Below are 16,454 nucleotides of genomic sequence, written 5' to 3'. Positions count from 1 at the left end.
AACGTTGATCACTGTTCGCTGTAATGGTGTGTTTCACACAGTGACCCCTGTGCCACTTTATGTTCATTGCTAAATGCAAGTTGAGGCCTCGTTTTTGTTGGTTCCCTTTGATTTGCACAAATGTCTATCAGACTTGAAGGTGAGTAATCAGAACTACTTTTTTGTTTTAGTGTCCCTGGTTGTTTTCTCTTGTATGAGTTTGATCTGGGTTGTTTTGGACTTGGGTCTGTTGATATTAGAGTGGCCAAAAGAGAAATGCAGACTTGCTTAATACTCTGGACTAGCTTCTGGAGGCACAGACATATGTAAGTCTTAGAAGCTCATATTTCCATTGCTGAAGTCTTTTACAAAACTCTTGAGTAACATTAACCAGAACATTGGATATTTCTGAACTTGGAGAATAGCGTTAACCTCCTATGGACTGAGTAGTGTGGCGTGAGATTTAGCTAATATTTGTAGAAGAGTAATTCTTTAGAGGCATATGAGTCTTAGCTAATATTTACAGAATACTTTGAGGTCTTGGAATAGATGCTGCTACCAAAGGGTGAAGTGGTATTCACATGTTCTATCATGTCAGAGTTGTTTACAAATAGAATAGAATGGTGTTTTGAAGGTCAGAGACCTTGAGAACAATAGTGGGTTTGAAGTACTCATTTATTTTTTACCAAGTTCAGATGCCTGGCATACACTAGCATTTCATTTATATAAAAGATCTGATCAAACATTTTGGTTGTTTAAAAGGGTTGTTTTGCTTGTTTTTAGGCTGTTAAAATGTCAGATGGTAAAAACAACCAAGAGTTCCAGATGGGGCAATTGGAAGAGAAACATGCTGAAGATGATAATAAGAAAGTTCTGGATTCTCTCAATTGGGAATCCCATGTCCTCACCTGTGACTTCCAAATGCAGTCACTATTCAAGTCTTGTGCAAAGCAGCACGCCGTGAGGAAGTTCTTCATTATCAGGGTAAGCAAAGCCTGTAACAGTTTGTTTTCCCTATTCACGAGTCCATGTATGCTCGGAATTGTTTGGGAGTTGGAATCTCATTTGGAATACTGAGCTTTTATATGGCTGAGAAAATCATAAGCTCTCTGCTTTAATGACCCCAAATCTCATCAAGAGCTTCATGACTCAGTATAACAGCAAGAAGAAGCACCATGAGCTTGACCTCACTCACTGGTATTTGTACTGTGAACCAGCGTGTGAATCTCATTGTCCCCCTAACTTCTGGTGAGGATATGGGCTAAATCTATATAATGGTAATGGTAGAAGACTAGCAATGTAATTAATGCTGTGAAATCCCTGGTCCCTTATGGAGAAGTAAAAACTCATGCAAAGAGATGGCTCATTTAATACTAAAAAAAAAAAAAAAAAAAAAAAAAAAAAAGAAAAAAAAGAAAAAAATCAACAAAAAAAATGTAAAAACCAACCAAACAAAAGTCAGTCTTAATTCCTCTAGTCTACCGCTCGCTTTTCTGAAGACAAAGGGAGGAGGCATCATTTGTGCTGGCAAAGCTAACCCTGACTTAAAATCAGAGTAAACAGTTGGTGCAAATTACAGTTCTTGTTTGTTTACACTTGAAGCCGTTCTAGGCACTGAGGGCTGAAGCTGCAGCAAATTCCTATCGTATGTTGCTGTATAATTTGTTATACTGGGGGTGGTTTATTCCCTAGTGCTCAAAGGGAACTGAAATTAGCTTGCGGTGACAAGCTGTGGTGCTTGGTGACCTGTTCTTTGATGCAGGGAAATGTAAGGGTGTTGTTAGGGGGGTGCTTGGCTGATCACTGCCATTTATTGTGTCAGATGTGTACTGCAAGGGCTCACTTCAGAGCCCTTTAAACTCCTGCTGCTTTCACTGAGACAGAAGTAGCTTGGCACCTTGCAAGGCCATGTACTTACTTTCTATACTGATCTGAAGGATAGGCAGGGAGATGCTTTTGGGGGGGAAAAAAATAGCATTAAACGCCACTAATCTCTGGCATGTCGTGAACGTGGGCTTCCGTTCTGTCTTCAGGACTGTTGTTCCGAAACAGCACCTCAGGAGAGCCATATTTCTCAGCAGAGATGTTTGTAAGCAGTCATCAATGGCTGTCCATGAGCTATTGCACCCAAAGGACAAAGGGAGAGGGGCAGTAATTATCCCTGAATTTAACAGTTATGAACATGTAATGTATAGAGGAATGAAGCTAAACCCTTGGGATTGCTACTATGCAATTAATGGCTCTCTGTTGCCTTGACATAGCCTGCGCTGTGCTGGAAGCAGCAGCATTCCAATAGGCAGGTTCCCAGTGCCGAGGTTTGGATCTTACCACTTCAGGTTTGCTGCGTGCCCCCCAAAACATGTCTGGAGATCTCAGCCAGATAACACACTGCCTGTGTGAGTCAAATAACATGAATGTAAACCCAAGTATTATGATTATGTGAGAAAGTCATTATTTACTGGCTTTGAATCAAATCTTGCAAAGTGGATCAGAGAGGTACTTTTGGGGGCTACAGGTATTGACAATACCTTCCAAAACTGAATGTTTTTTTCTAGTGGAAAAAATATCTGGCTTTATTAATTGCAGCCTTTTCTTTCAAATCCTTTCGCTCTACCTTTCTCTGTGGAAAGCAGCTTTATCTCTGCTGAGCAAAGACGATCAATACAATCAAATCAGAGCTGTTCAGGAGGAGTGTTAGGGAGGCTGAAACAGTTGAAAATGTTCCTTGTTCTGCATTTTACACTGACACGAAAAAACACTCACATTGAAGCTTTGTGGGCTTTTCAGGCCAACTACAGCTGGTCTTTGTCTTAAAATGAATGTGTACGAAAGCTTCTGAAGCTTCTTGAAGAGCATTATGTGAGGTCTGGAGCCTTCACACAGCTCTCACACTGTCCCATAACTGATGTGACTCCACCAGTTGCTCCAAATTCCCCCTCCAGCTCTGTCTTTTGCTCCATCTCTGGATGCTAATTCTCCTTACAGAATCAGGCTGATTCCCTTTCTGGTAGTTTTAGAAAAGCTGTTAAGGAACGTGTGCTACAAGGAACCCAATTAAATGTGTTATAATGTTCTGTAAACAAAAGGGAGATGATTGTAATAACTCATCAAGCTCCCTGTGCTTCTACTTTGGGGTCTGTTGAAACAGCCAAGATCCTTGAGACCGCTTTGATGGCTGCAGATATTTTGTTTTGAGTGACCAAGATGCTGCTTGTTCAGAGCTGGTGTCTCGCCTTGTGATGAACCCTATGATGAACTTTAAGTGAGGATGCCATGGCTGTCTTTTCACCATCTGCACAAGATACATTGGAACACAGATGTTTTTAGCCAAATAGAGGGTAGGAGATGAGTTATCTGAATCATTTTGACTTGGATACTACAAACTGCAGGATGTGAAGCAAACCAATGTTAATGGGTCTCTATGAGGGCACCATCTGCACATTTGATGATCTGGAATTGAAGCAGGACTGGTTATATTTTAGCTGTGATCTTTTATTATCAGACTTATTTTACTGTTCTTTTGCAGCGTTCCCTCATTTGGCCAGGAGCGTTCGACCAAACCATAGTAGGTCTGTGTCATGAGGAGTTCAGAGGAAACATCACAGAGCTCTTTGCTGTTGAGTGGGAGGTCATGAGGAGTTTGGAGTCTGGCCGTGGTGCAGATATGTACGATGGGTTGGTGGAAAGAAGACAAGCCTGTGAGAGATGCAACGTGGTGATGCATTTGAGGTATGCGAACATAAAACAAGCATCCAGGCAGCTATCTTATGTTGGTCTTTGTGCTAGCATTGCTTCACAAGGCACTGGTGTTTGGTCTGGCTCAACTGGAGGCAAGCATATGCTTAGACTGCAGACCTACTGCCAATGATATTCTTTCTGAAGTGATTGCTAGGTAAGTCAATCATGTCACTCCTCTTAGAATGGGAACTATTAATTACATGAATTAGAGAGACAGAGCAAAAATGATCAAAGCAGGTGGTGATATGGGATACCAAGAATACACAGTGTGGTTTAATGCTCATGATGCCTGTTCACTGCGAATGCCTTTGAAGATGGGTGATACGTAATGTTTCTAATTGATTATATTAGCAAGGGTGTTATCTGGAGGGCATTTGATGCAGATTCAGGAAATCTGGCTCTGTTTCTTGGTATTTCATTGGCCATCTGAGCAAGTTAATTCCTTTTTCTGTGCCTCAGTTGTTCCACCATTAAAAGGCAGATAATTGCCCATAAAATGGAAATAATTATACTGTCCTGTTTGAAAAGGGTATAGAGACCAACTGATTACAAGTTCTGGATGCATTTTTGAAGCTATTACTATTTGCTTTGTTTAGATAAGTTAATAATAACAGACACGTCAGCGTCAGTGGATGTGCGACTTGCTTTGAGCTGGCAAGAAGAGATGGGAACTTGAATCGTTATTGATTTTCACTTTAAAGGTCTCTGCTAGCAATTTATTTAAAGGAAACAATAAAGGTTGATGCCAGAACTCTTCTTTTTGCTGGAACTGTGTTCTTCTCTGCAGTATCTATTTCTAGTTAAGAAAACCCTAGCAGTTGGCAAATGACAACTCTTCTGTCTAATAGGTGCCACATCACTCATGTCTGGGATTGTAAATGTTCTCTACTTAAAGATCATTGCAGGTGGCACCCTGGATTTAGCAGAGACAAGAATAACATCTCTTGCTGTTCCTGACACTTCTGAGGTCTCCCAAAGCCATTTGGAAAGTGCAGAAGTAGACAGTGGCAGGATCATGTTTAGATGCTTTTGAAAGCCATTTTGTGCTAAACAGTTGTATATCAGCATGAGACATCATTCACAAAATGTCATGTATTGAGAGAAGGCCCTCTTTCCAAGTCTTAAGTACTGCTCCCCTTGAAAAGTTTGGCATATTTCTAGTTGTCATCCTAAAGAGAAGCAGAAAAGAAGTTACTGCCTGATGTTGGGTTAGTGAAGGTTGATGTAGGCAGGTGACCATTCATACCAGAAAGAGAATGGATAACTGCTGGAGGAGCCAGCACAGATGATAAAGAGCTGGCATTCATATGTTCTCACTCTCATGCTATTGCTATTCAACATGTGTGAAAAAGCTTTTGAAAGGAGAAGAAAGCTTAGGTTAGAATCACACTGCAAAGCATCAGTTTCCATGGCAGTGTTGTGGCAGTGAATGCCTCTCACTTATCACTAAAGTTGGATTTGAACTCAGAAAGAAGTTGTTTTGCACCTTGTTGCAGTTCAGGCGAAGTCCATAACCAAATCACTTTCTGCTTTTATAGGAAGTGATACATTGTAAGAGAAGCATCAGTTGATCTTCATGGTGTGGATGATAGCAGAGTAAAGACTGAGTAAATGACTTTCTCACTCGTGAAGACCAGTCTTGCTAGAAACAGTATAAAAATCTCCCAACCCAGCAGACAGCCAGTACTATGTGGTCAGAAAGCTTTCATCCCCGGTGTCACGGAAAAGCTTTCTTGGTGCTAAATCTCAAATTGAAAGTGCCAAGATTCTTTTTTGCATTTTTTTGCCACAGTAGGCCAAAGCTAATGCTGGATGCTGTTCAAATGCACTCCAAGCCTCAGTCAGTTCCTTCTTCAAAAAGCTTACATTTGGAACAGACCAAACAAAGAGGAGATGAAGCTTTTTTCTTAAACCATTTTTAGGCTGGTGTTGGCACACGTAGGTATCTGCACTCAGAAACATTGCTATTGTCCAGTTGTGGACGGCATAGGAAATATACCTGGAGTCAGCAACAACTGTTTGGATCACTCGATGCTCTATCAATGGGCTTCTTGCACTTTCTTTGAGAATACAGTTTCCTCAACACAGACATCCCATCAAATGTCCACTCTGAGGCAGCTGCCGAGGATCAGTACCATTGTACTGGATAGGCTCTGTGATGTGGGGATTTTCTAACAGAAAAGGGAATCCACGTATGCAGAATTCCCTGAACACGAAGACCAGACTGCTGTTTTCTTGCTTGTAATTTCATCCCCACTATTGATATTTTGCTTCCTGCTTTTTCTTCTCCTTTGTGTGTGTATGTTAATTTTCTTAGGGATGGAGTTAATTGGGCAGCCAACTCCGCAATATCACAGTGGTGCTTGGTCTGGCAAGTGGCATCCCTGGGGCTATGATCCATACACTGAAGCCTGCAGCATAATGGTAACTACAGTGAAATTACCTTGTAATGGCTGGGTGCATACTGCCATGGCAGTGTAATTACACAGCAAATACTGCGGGCTGTTTTGCCTAATGACTGGCTAAGTGCCAACTGGAAGTGACAGTAAGTGCAGTTCCCTTATAGTTGGGGATGGTGCTGTGATCCTCTGATGCTGTCAGGCACATCTACATCATCTTCTGGACCACTGGAGGTAACACCTCCTTTTAGTGACAGTATTTGAGATAGCACTTGTCTGTCTTGGCTATCATGCGTATTTATTTTTTTAAATAGCCCATCTAGCAAAGAAGGACAAATGCAATGTGACCTGCTCTTCTTTTTGCGAGGGGTAGCTGAGCTGCTGAGGATGTCAGGCTGGCTGATGTGACAATTTTCACATCCTTTGGACAGCCTGTCCTCCAAGTCCTGTGCTTTGTTGTGCGTGGTGAAGGTGTGTCAAGTGGCTTTCAAGCTAGTTCAGCTACAGCAGGAATTTATGTAAGGTCTGAGAACATTTAGTGGGTATTCATTATAAAGAGTAGCTGGTGTTTGTCATGTCATTGCTTTAATTTTTGCCTGTAGATGGAAGATTTTTAAGCTGCTTACTTAGTGGCAACCAAACAGAAAGAGTGCTTATGCAGCCTTCATTGGGACACGATAGCATTCAAGATTTCTATGACGACAAATACTTGTGAATCAGGCTACCAAAAAATACCTGCTTGCAGCCCACAGCATTTTCCCTTCTTTTCCAGACATCAAAACTTGAAGTAATCATTTCTTCTTCAGAGCATGAATCCTATGATCAACGGAATGAGTGTCTGAGAGCGGCTTCACCAAAAGATGACACCCAAACAACTCACAATAAAATCAAGACTAATTTGACACCACAAATTCTAAGTGGCTTTGGAAAATAACTTCCAGAACTACAGCTAATTATTTACAAATCCCTGGGAGTGTTTGTCTGAGAGGGCCCCAAGTGCTTCCCGCATCTGGCATGCAGCATAGCATTCAGGTGCCATAATTTCAGTTGTTACTGTTCAGGAGCAAAAGGCTCATCAAAAAGCCCAGGAAATGATTTAAAAGTTGACTGTACTTTACATTTGAAAATATTAAGGCTATTAGTAAGGTTTCTATGTCACATAGATGATGATGTGGCTGATTAAAGTCTGTCTGGTTGTTGGAGGTCTTTGCAATATAAGTCAGCTTAGTTAATGTATTTAGATCTATGTTATTAGTTACCCCAAATCAGCTGGAAAAGCTGATGGCTTTTATTTCTGAAATGGAATGGAATATTCTCAATCTCAACACAACAGGCATGAAGAATCATTCTGTCAATTCTCTTCCTGCCAGCTGATGCCAGGGTCAGAGAAGTAGGTCACACCTTCCTGGTTTAGAGATGGAGCAATACTCATTTTAGACCAATTTGCTCTGAGCGCAGAGCTCATCTGCTGGGTTGAACCAGGGCATTGTTGCTTTCTCTAGTGCATTGTTCTGCTCTCCCTCTAATTAGCTCCAAATGTTTCTTATGCCTGGAACACAGTGGTAGTGATGAATAATGGCCTCTCTTCTCTTAACCCTTTGACCCCTAATTTGCCTGTGCACTCCCACCTAGATGCTTTCCCTTTCCAACATGCAGCAGGGCTGTGTTAGTCTGACAGCTGCCTGTATCAGACTTGCTGACCCATAACCTCCTCTCTCCCATTCTGTGAATTGAGAAGTGCAGGAGCATGGTCTCAGCTCCAGCAGCTACTTTTAGGATTGTGATGACTGCTTTGTGTGAGCACACGTAAAGATGCACTGCTGTTGGTCCTGGGAAAGGTGGAAAGCCACTGCTATTGAAGCCCTTCTGCTTTGGAGATGACCTGCCTAGAGAAGCAATGCAGCTTGTTGATTTGTAGATGTGCTGATTTGCAGAACTGCAAAGAAGAAGAAAAGCGTTGCAGGCTGATTGCAGGCGATGAGTTTTAACTGCTAAACAGGAGTCCCCCTCTAATGTGGTTTCTTATGAGGGTGGGGTGAAGATACTGGGGAGGTCACGTATGTAAGCAAACGTGCGAGTTCAAGCTGCAGAAATACAGGAGTGACACTCAGCAGGGCCTTCCATGGGGCCGGAGTTAGCGGGAGGAAGGAGAGCAGACTTATTGCAGATGAGTCATGGGGGGGAATGATTGGAGAACATTATACTAGGGCCTGCAGAAGAATACAGTGTCAAAACACATTGTGACACCTTCCTTCTCACAGCAAACCTTGCTTTAATTTGTGGCTTGTTTTTTTTATTTTTTTTTTTCCCCCATGTTTGTTTCCCTGAATCAGAAAACTGAGCCATTCGCCCAGTGTGCTGAGCTCTCCTCATTGCAGCAGGCAGGCAGCTTTGGGAGACCTGACAGATGTCACCTGGGCCAGCACTCCCACTTCTGTACACGTGGCCATCACCCCCAGCACGGTGCAGCACGGTGCAGCATGCTGTGTCTGCGCTGCTTTGCAGTGAGCTCCACAGAGCTCTCTGTCACTGACAGCACCTTTCAGCCTTGATAAACACTTGGAAACATCTGCAAACCCTTCGGCAGCAGAGGAAGGGCGAGCCCCAAGTGCTGCGTGTTCTGCATGCTCTTTACCTGCCTTCTTTCTGCACCACCCCTATGCTGCTCCCGCAGTGAAGTGCCTCTGAGTTACTGCAAAGGCCAGCGTGCTGTCATCACATGCTGACTGTTTTATAACTCTCCGGTCTTGTAAAGCACTGACATTTGGTTAGGTTGGAAACGGTTTACAGCTGAAACAGCGCTGCTTTGTGCCTCTGGTGGGAAAGGCTGAGCTTTTGTTTATGTTGGTGTTGTCTGTCCTACAGCACACAAGGGTTGGGCTGAGGCTGGGGGTGTTTCTGTGGTGTGATGCTTTTGGATGTTTGAGTCACAGGTCTGTCTCTGTCTATGCAACTCCCAAGGAGCTGTAGCCACTATAAATTCATTTTCCTTCAAGAAAGATCTCCCTCTGGTCCAGGTCTGGGGGCGAAGAGGGTAGACACTACAGACATTATTTTCTTTGTTATGTGACTTCACTGTGACTGATGTCTTTGGAAGATCAAGACTTTGAAACTGACACAGACCTCTTTTTCATCACACTAACCTACCAGTTCCCCCCCAGCCTCTTCCTATCTTGTGCCATAGCCCAAGAACTGGTACCTCAGCCGGAGCACAGCACGATCCAGCTGTTGGCCATGGACAGTTTGGCTTGGAGAGTGGTTTCTGTAGGCTCATGGTCTTTCTTTCAACAGATGGGTAATGACTGGGCAGCAAGAGCTGTACCAATAGGTAGAGGCCATCGCTGTTCCTTGTGTGGTGAAGTCCTTAGAGCTGCAGTCACTTCTGCACTGATATAGCTTGTGAAAGGAGTTTGCAAAGTTGGAAGTCAGCCTTCATCACTGAAAGACAATTACCTGCAAGGAGGACCTTGATATTTGTAGACTGTAATTAAAAGAAAAGACCATTTTGCTAATCTAGTCTCACCCTCTGCTTCGTTCAGACGAGACCTGAACCCATAATGTCTGCATCAAGGCTAATAATTCATTGCTAAGCTGCAGCACATATTTTAGAAAGACAGCAAATTTTGTTTTAAGTGCTGTAGGGGTGGAAAATAAAACTCTCTCCTACATCATTTGTTCAAGTGATTAACTACTGGCATTAGTGCAAGTTTTAATTTTTAAATGCTCACATTACTTCCAGTTTGATTGTATCCAGCTCTTGCTTTGAGCTTCTGGATCTAGTTATATTTTTGTTTGTTAGGTTTTTGGAGACTTTTAGCATCTCTCAGTCCCCCACTGAGACTTGTTAATAGATCTAGATCAAATCCCCTCCGAATCTTTCCTTCAGTAAAATAAGTGGATCAGGCTGCTGAAGTGTCTCCTCATTTCTTCTTCTTGCATCATCTGGAATCTAATGATGTGTTATGTTGGATCAGTCATCTGTTCAGAACAGCATCTGACCACCTTCTATTTGATGATGCTTCAACACATGCCATTAAAAGTACTTCTTTTACTTGTGGCTGTTCTCCAGTCCAAAACCAGCAGTGAATATTTTCCACTGACTAACCCAGATGGACCAAAACCCAAAGCCAATGGTGGGAGCTACCTGCCTGCTGCAACAGGGAATGGGGCTGTGCAGGAGGGGATCCAGGCAGCTCCTGAGAGAGCTGCCGAGCTCTCTGGGACCGGAGCTCCCAGCAGCCAGGGCTGCTGCCCCACTGAACACAACTGGACTGCATTTACTACGCCTTTAGAACCCCTCTCTCTCCTCAACTCGAGTTTTTGGTCGCTTGTTTGCTATTGCCCTCTAGTGGCAATAGGATCGACGTTGGCTTGGCTTCCTGAAGTGTTGTTTTCTGCAGATATTCTACTGCTTGTTACCCTTGGGCAATCGGCTTGTTGACACGATGGATTTCAGTAATATTACTTACCCAGAGTTTAGCATTCAGCTTTATTAATTTGAGCTTTATGCTATACAGGAAAGAAAACTTGCTCTCGACTGTAGATAAATAATGACTGCCGTGTCTTAGAATAGAATAGATTTTCATTTCTTGCTCATCAAAATGTTTGACAACAGAAGCTGAAGAAAATGTTGTCATTTCTTAAAATAACTCGGCTCTGTGTTGTACTGGAAGTGTTGCCTTTTTACTGTTTGTATTTCAGTCTAAGGGGGAGGATTGTTTTTATTGTAAGGAGTGGACAATTTAAAGCACGCTACCTTCCCGTGAATCTTGATGCTGTGAGACAAACCAAATCACATATGGAATGGTGCTGGCTAACCAGAGTCTGTCTTTTAATAGAGATTCTAAGAAGATAGTTTATTAATGAGACCTAGATTTCTTTCCCTGGTTGTAATGTAGAGAGATCTTAATAAGCAATAAAATGCTCTGTCTGCAATCACTTCTGAGAGGCTAAAGAGGAAAATAATGCTGTGACTGCTGTGATTGCTCTCCCCACACTGCCATCCGGTGGATGCAAAATTCATTTTTTGTAAATGGAAAGGGAAGTTCCCCTACTGATATCGCAGCTTCCAAGCCTGAGCTGACTCTCGCTTGTGACACGGTTTCCAGGCTAAAGAGGAAAATATTGTTTATTATCTAATTTTTGTTAATTTATATTAAAGGAAAGCTTTCTAATCTCTCATCTAAAATAAAATGTTTTTTATCCTTGTATAGGAAGTGGACCCATCTAGATCTTGACAAAGGGTTCTGAAAACCTCCTTGACTCTTCACTTTCAACATCTGGCATGAACAGTCCAAACCACTCAGTGCTTCTACTGCAGATACTTTTGGCAAATGAAGGCTGAGTTCCTGTTTTGATTTTCAGGTAAACAGAGTAGGGGATAGAACCACCGGTGCCTTGTGTCAGATGCTATGCTGCATTTTTGGTGAGAGACAGGAAGGTATGGGGCTGGGAGTTAACATTCTTCTTTTATTTCCAGGACTGACTAAATGACAAGAAGGAGCAAGTTGTACTGATCATGGCCTCCTACCTACTGGTCTGCAAATGGGGCTACACCATGCTGAGCTGCTTCTGAGCACAGCAATTCTACTGATGCTGACCACCATTGACTATGTTAGCTGCTTCATTATCCCAGGAATGTATCTGGAGAAGTGAGTACCAGGATGGAACTGTGGCAGTAAGAGGGGAACTCCCTTGGCTGAGTGTACAGCTCTTTGGCCTCTGTCATTGACTGCAGCTTCCTCCAATTTGACTGGGTTGATGGTTGGCCTAGATGGTCTTAGTGGTCTCTTCCATTCTTAGTGATTCTATGATTCTAATTTTGAGATACCTCTAGGGCAGAGCACTGTGGAAATCCCTGCCATGGTCATTTGAACACTGCATGCGTTAATCCAACAACAGGATTTGTACAACAGGATTTCCTGTGCCTCTCTCCAACAGGTGGTGGGAATGGAGTAGCAACCTGGTCACTGACGGCCAAGAAGCAGGGCTAGAGGTTTGGTTAGGTGGGGTCAGTGCTACTTGTTTGTACTGTATATCTCATAAATTCCAACACTTAGGAGAGTGCAGCAACATCTGGAGGATAGTGAACTGCTACAGTGAGGAAAACTGTATGATCTAAAACAGCGTGGCCAGTCTTAGGAAGCTGAGCTGGAAGAATCATTTGGGCATTTCTTCTGCAGGTGGGCCAGGGAACCACCAGGAGGTGGCACCTATCCCCCAGAGACACTGCAGCCCACGCTGGGCATGGTGCCTATCCTTATCTGTGAGCCTTGTGCTTTCTCTAGGATTGTGTCAAGTCTTTGCAGACAGAGGGGTATTTGGGGCCAGCCAGGTCTTGGTCTGCAGGCTGGAGGTAAGAAGTCCTGCCACTGCACAGCGCTGCCAGAGTGTTCCTGTTCTGAGTCATTCCATTGCCTGTTTATTTTTTGTATTTATTTATTTACCAGCGAGGTGTCAGCCCAGAGCAGGCTGGCTGTGCCGAACTCCTCTGGTGGCCCAGTGGCTGCTGCCAGCTCTCTCCAAGTCCTGCTGTGTTGGGAGTGCTTCTACCTTGAGCTCAGGGAGAGAGAGGTTGGGCTCCTGTGAGAGCAATGCCACCACAGTCTTCCACCAGAAGCGTGCTCGGCTCCCGGTAATGAGTGTGGTACCACAGGGTAAACTTCTTCCACCGTCCCCACAGAACCCCTGGCTCCCAGCTCTCTCTCTGAGCCAACTGTGGGGGGTGGAGGGAGGTTAAGAGGCATATCCTTTGCTGTAATTATATCCTGTTGCTAGAGATATTGTGTTCTGTATAAAGAAATCATCATAATACAGCCTCCCGGAGAAGGTAATTACTGTGCATCTTATGAATGGCTGCATATGAATGTCTGCTCAAGCTGCTGTCAGCAGCAAGTTTCAACACATCTTACATACCAGGCATTTCACAGCCTTAGTTTTATTTGTTTTCATCACCCCTTGCCTTATGCTTTATATTTCATTAATGGAGCTGGTTTTTTTGTTTGGGTTGTTTATTTGTTTATTATTTAAAAAAGAAAGAAAGAAGAAGGCCAAAGTTCATGTCTTTGATGGAGCTTTGGGTGGTGGTGGCAGCAGCTTTTATTTGCTGCATTTCCATTGCTCTGTGGTAGCTTGAGAGGAGCTCTGGAAGATGCTGTTTCCCAGCAGTTCCCACGTGGCAACATACGAGTGGGTCCTGGTTTCCTGAGCCCCCATAAAATGGACTGTACCACTGTGGACAAAAGTTGGTGTCACTCTATCACATAACCACACAGATTTAACACCATGAGGTCATCTATTTTCTTGTTCTAATCTGCCAGTTTCTCCCTTGTATTGAAAAAGAATTGGCACCTATTCACAAACAGGGATGTCAGGCCTTTCAGGTGTTTCTGAAGCTCCTCTTAAGCTCCCTCTGCCCCCCTAGTCTGTCTTCCACTGGCGCTAGTGACACCCCAGCTTGGTTATGCAATTGATATGGATACAGTTTTACCACTTGGTAAAGCTGTTTGTGAAAATGGGCAGATGAATGAGCCATATCCATTAACTTCAGCAGGAATGTTTGAGTTAGATGAGGAAAGACCAATGGAGAGCTTGTTTGTCATGATAGGAGCGACCAGGTTACTGTTCCTTTCCCTAAGGTCACTAATATTTGCCCTTCCCAGCTGTATAGAAGGTAATCTGTCTTCATGTTGTGCATATAGAATCACAGAGTGTAATCGCAGCACCCTGCGTGGCTGCGAAAACATCACATTCATCTCCTGGCCAGCTCAGGCAAAGATTTGAAACTGCTGCTTGGATTGTTTCCTTGGGCTGGGGCTTCCTCTTGCAATGCTGAGGATGAATTGTTTCAGTACTCTCTGTGATTTGTTGTGCTTGTGGACAGGCTTCTGTGTGCGCTGAGCATTGTGTCCGGAGGTGGCTCCTTTCCGGTGCCGTGCAGAGCATCCCATCTTTCTCTCTCCATGATTCCTGGTGAAGCCTGAAAGGCAGCCCGGCTCCTGCAGGATGGAAGGTGCTGTAATAAATGTGAGCTCATAAGGCTGTTGTTAAAAATAACCGTAGCTAAATTAAAAAGAAGAAAATCATCTTATTCAGCCCTACCCCAGGGGGGAAATGGACATGAGGAATTGGGCAATCCTTCTGTAAGTTCTCTTTCTTTAGACTATATTTATCCACATTGAGAGCCAGATTCTCAGCTGGTGTCAATTGTTGTTGACTTCAGTGGAGTGAAGCTGGTTTACACAAGTTGAGGCTGCTAAATGCCAGCATCTGGATGAAGCAGAGAGACAGCTGCAATTACTTTTGCAGAAACCTCCAGTCTGAGGCTGGTTCAAAAGCTCCGAGCCCTCCTGAGTGCTTGAGCCATTAGGGCTCTGATTCAGCAGATTTTTTTAGGATGTGATGAGCTATGGAAGGACCTTTACTCAGGTTGAAATTGGCTCTAATCTCAGCTGGGCTCTGCAAGTCTTGTGTCTGTCATTCTGTTATAATCACTGCTTTAGCTGGGCTCATCTGAAAAACTCTGCAAAACCTTTTTACTTGCTGCTTCACCAGCATCATCTCCTGTCTAGACACTCTAATTATGAGAAGCAGGGAGCGTACAGCATGATGTGTAGATAACCCTGGATAACTCCAAGGCAACCGTGTGCTGCTTCCATCCCTCCCCTGACTGCCCTCCGAACCAGTTTTGCCAATTCGTTGGCTGCTCCAGCATGACAATTAGCAAAGTGGGGTTGTGCAGTGCCACCTGGGCAATATTCATTTGAACTTTGCTTTCAGAAGCAAGTGCTTCAAGCCACAGAAATTGATAGGCAAACTTCCTCAGATTGCAGTGGGATCTAGATTTAGCTTTCTCTACTTAATGTTTTTCTGTATGCCTAGAAACTCTTTGGATTAAGAAAACAAGCAATCTCTTTCCCCAGCCCTACCCTCCCACACCTCATCAGTGGAAAGCATTAAATCTATAAGCTTCTTTGGGTATTTTTGTTTTTTTGTACTTACTGTATCCACTCTAACTCTTTTCTCATCCATAGGCTTGGTTTTGATTTACACCAGTGTAGGTGATATCAAAACTCAAGCTCTGTGCATTTCAGTTACATCCTTTATGTAAAGCTACTGATTTCATGGGAGACTGTCAAATAATCAATACATATAAAACATTGCAATGAGTTTGCTTAATTTAGTTGCTCTCTGTGGTATGCCACCTCCAGGAGCATGTAATGAGAGGGGAAAGAAATTATTATTTTTTCTGTTGCCCTTTTTTAATGTGTCATCTTCCCCAATTCCTTCGCTGTAACTGGTATCAGGGAGAATTGTCAGTGATATTTAGCAGGGCCCCTGGGGTTCAGCTTGTTTCCCAGGTCTTCCCTAACCCTGGGGTGCCACGCAGGTTTGCATGGATCTCTGCAGGAGCTGGGGCATGTGAGAATAATCTCTCCTCTGCATTTTGATTCCAAATCAATGCACTTTGAAATGATTATAGGAAGATTTTTTTCTTTTCTTTTTTTTACCCCATAGCAGCATTTGAAAAGCACCGTACTGATCTGTGGGGGGAGTGCCACTAAGCAGCCCTGGTTCTGCTCTGTAGGAGGCATCTTTTGTTCTCCTGCTCACAGTGACATGGGTGAGCTAACCCTCTGGGACACGCTTTTAGGTTGCAGCTTTTTATAGTCCAGATCGAAAAGCCTCTTTTTATAGGTCCTGGTAATTGAAACATGCCATGAGCATGGAGGATTTGAAAGAAGCTGCTGCCAGAGCCAGCTAATGAATGACCTGTGTGAGTCCCACTGCTGCACAGAGCTTCTGCTTTAGGAAAATTGCACAGATATAACTAAAGTCTGTTTCTCAACTGGTGGAAAAATCAACTTGAATACTCTTCCTTCAGTGTTGGGTTTTCACCTGTATGCATTTAGGACATATGGAAGTATATGCTTATAAAGAGCTGAATTTGGTGGCTGACATGTTGAAAGAGCAGCTCTGAAATGCTGAGCCCCTGAAACCAGGGTGGTTTGAGAGCTGCTGAGATTTCTGGAGCAGCACAGTCTGAGCAGGGCTGTCCTCAGCCTGTATCCTGCCAAACCTAATATTCCAGCTAGAGCTATGGCTTGAAAACTCTTCTCGGAGGAGACGGTCCCCAACTCTGGAATCATCAGAAGCAAAGCTAGGCCTGCTCCCAGTCTCATGTGGAAATGGGAGCTTCATCTTTCCCTTTCCTTGGCTTCTTTATCTTCAACCAGGTGGTCTCCATTGGCTGAAGATTAGGTCTTGGTTGAGTTGCTGGACATCTGCTTATATCCTACAATTCCGAGCTTCAGAAAGCCAGGTACAAGAGCAAGTCCA

The 16,454-nt window shown here is 43.6% G+C and overlaps 1 long non-coding RNA gene across 1 annotated transcript in view; it reads left to right on the top strand.

The window, feature by feature from the left end:
* LOC128082354 (uncharacterized) overlaps positions 1-11,870 on the top strand; it is a 59,165-nt gene extending 47,295 nt beyond the window's left edge. Inside the window, exons 3-6 of the long non-coding RNA XR_008207624.1 lie at positions 763-963; positions 3,506-3,708; positions 11,330-11,480; positions 11,596-11,870. This is a non-coding gene — a long non-coding RNA (uncharacterized LOC128082354). The remainder of the gene's footprint in view (positions 1-762; positions 964-3,505; positions 3,709-11,329; positions 11,481-11,595) is intronic.
* The last annotated feature ends 4,584 nt before the right edge of the window (positions 11,871-16,454 follow it).

This window comes from Tympanuchus pallidicinctus, unplaced genomic scaffold (genome assembly GCF_026119805.1).
Source record: "Tympanuchus pallidicinctus isolate F22 unplaced genomic scaffold, pur_lepc_1.0 scaffold22, whole genome shotgun sequence".
In the NCBI taxonomy this organism is placed as follows: Eukaryota; Metazoa; Chordata; class Aves; order Galliformes; family Phasianidae; genus Tympanuchus; species Tympanuchus pallidicinctus.
Note: the sequence above shows the minus strand (reverse complement) of the source record. Positions and strands in the feature narration are given on the sequence as shown.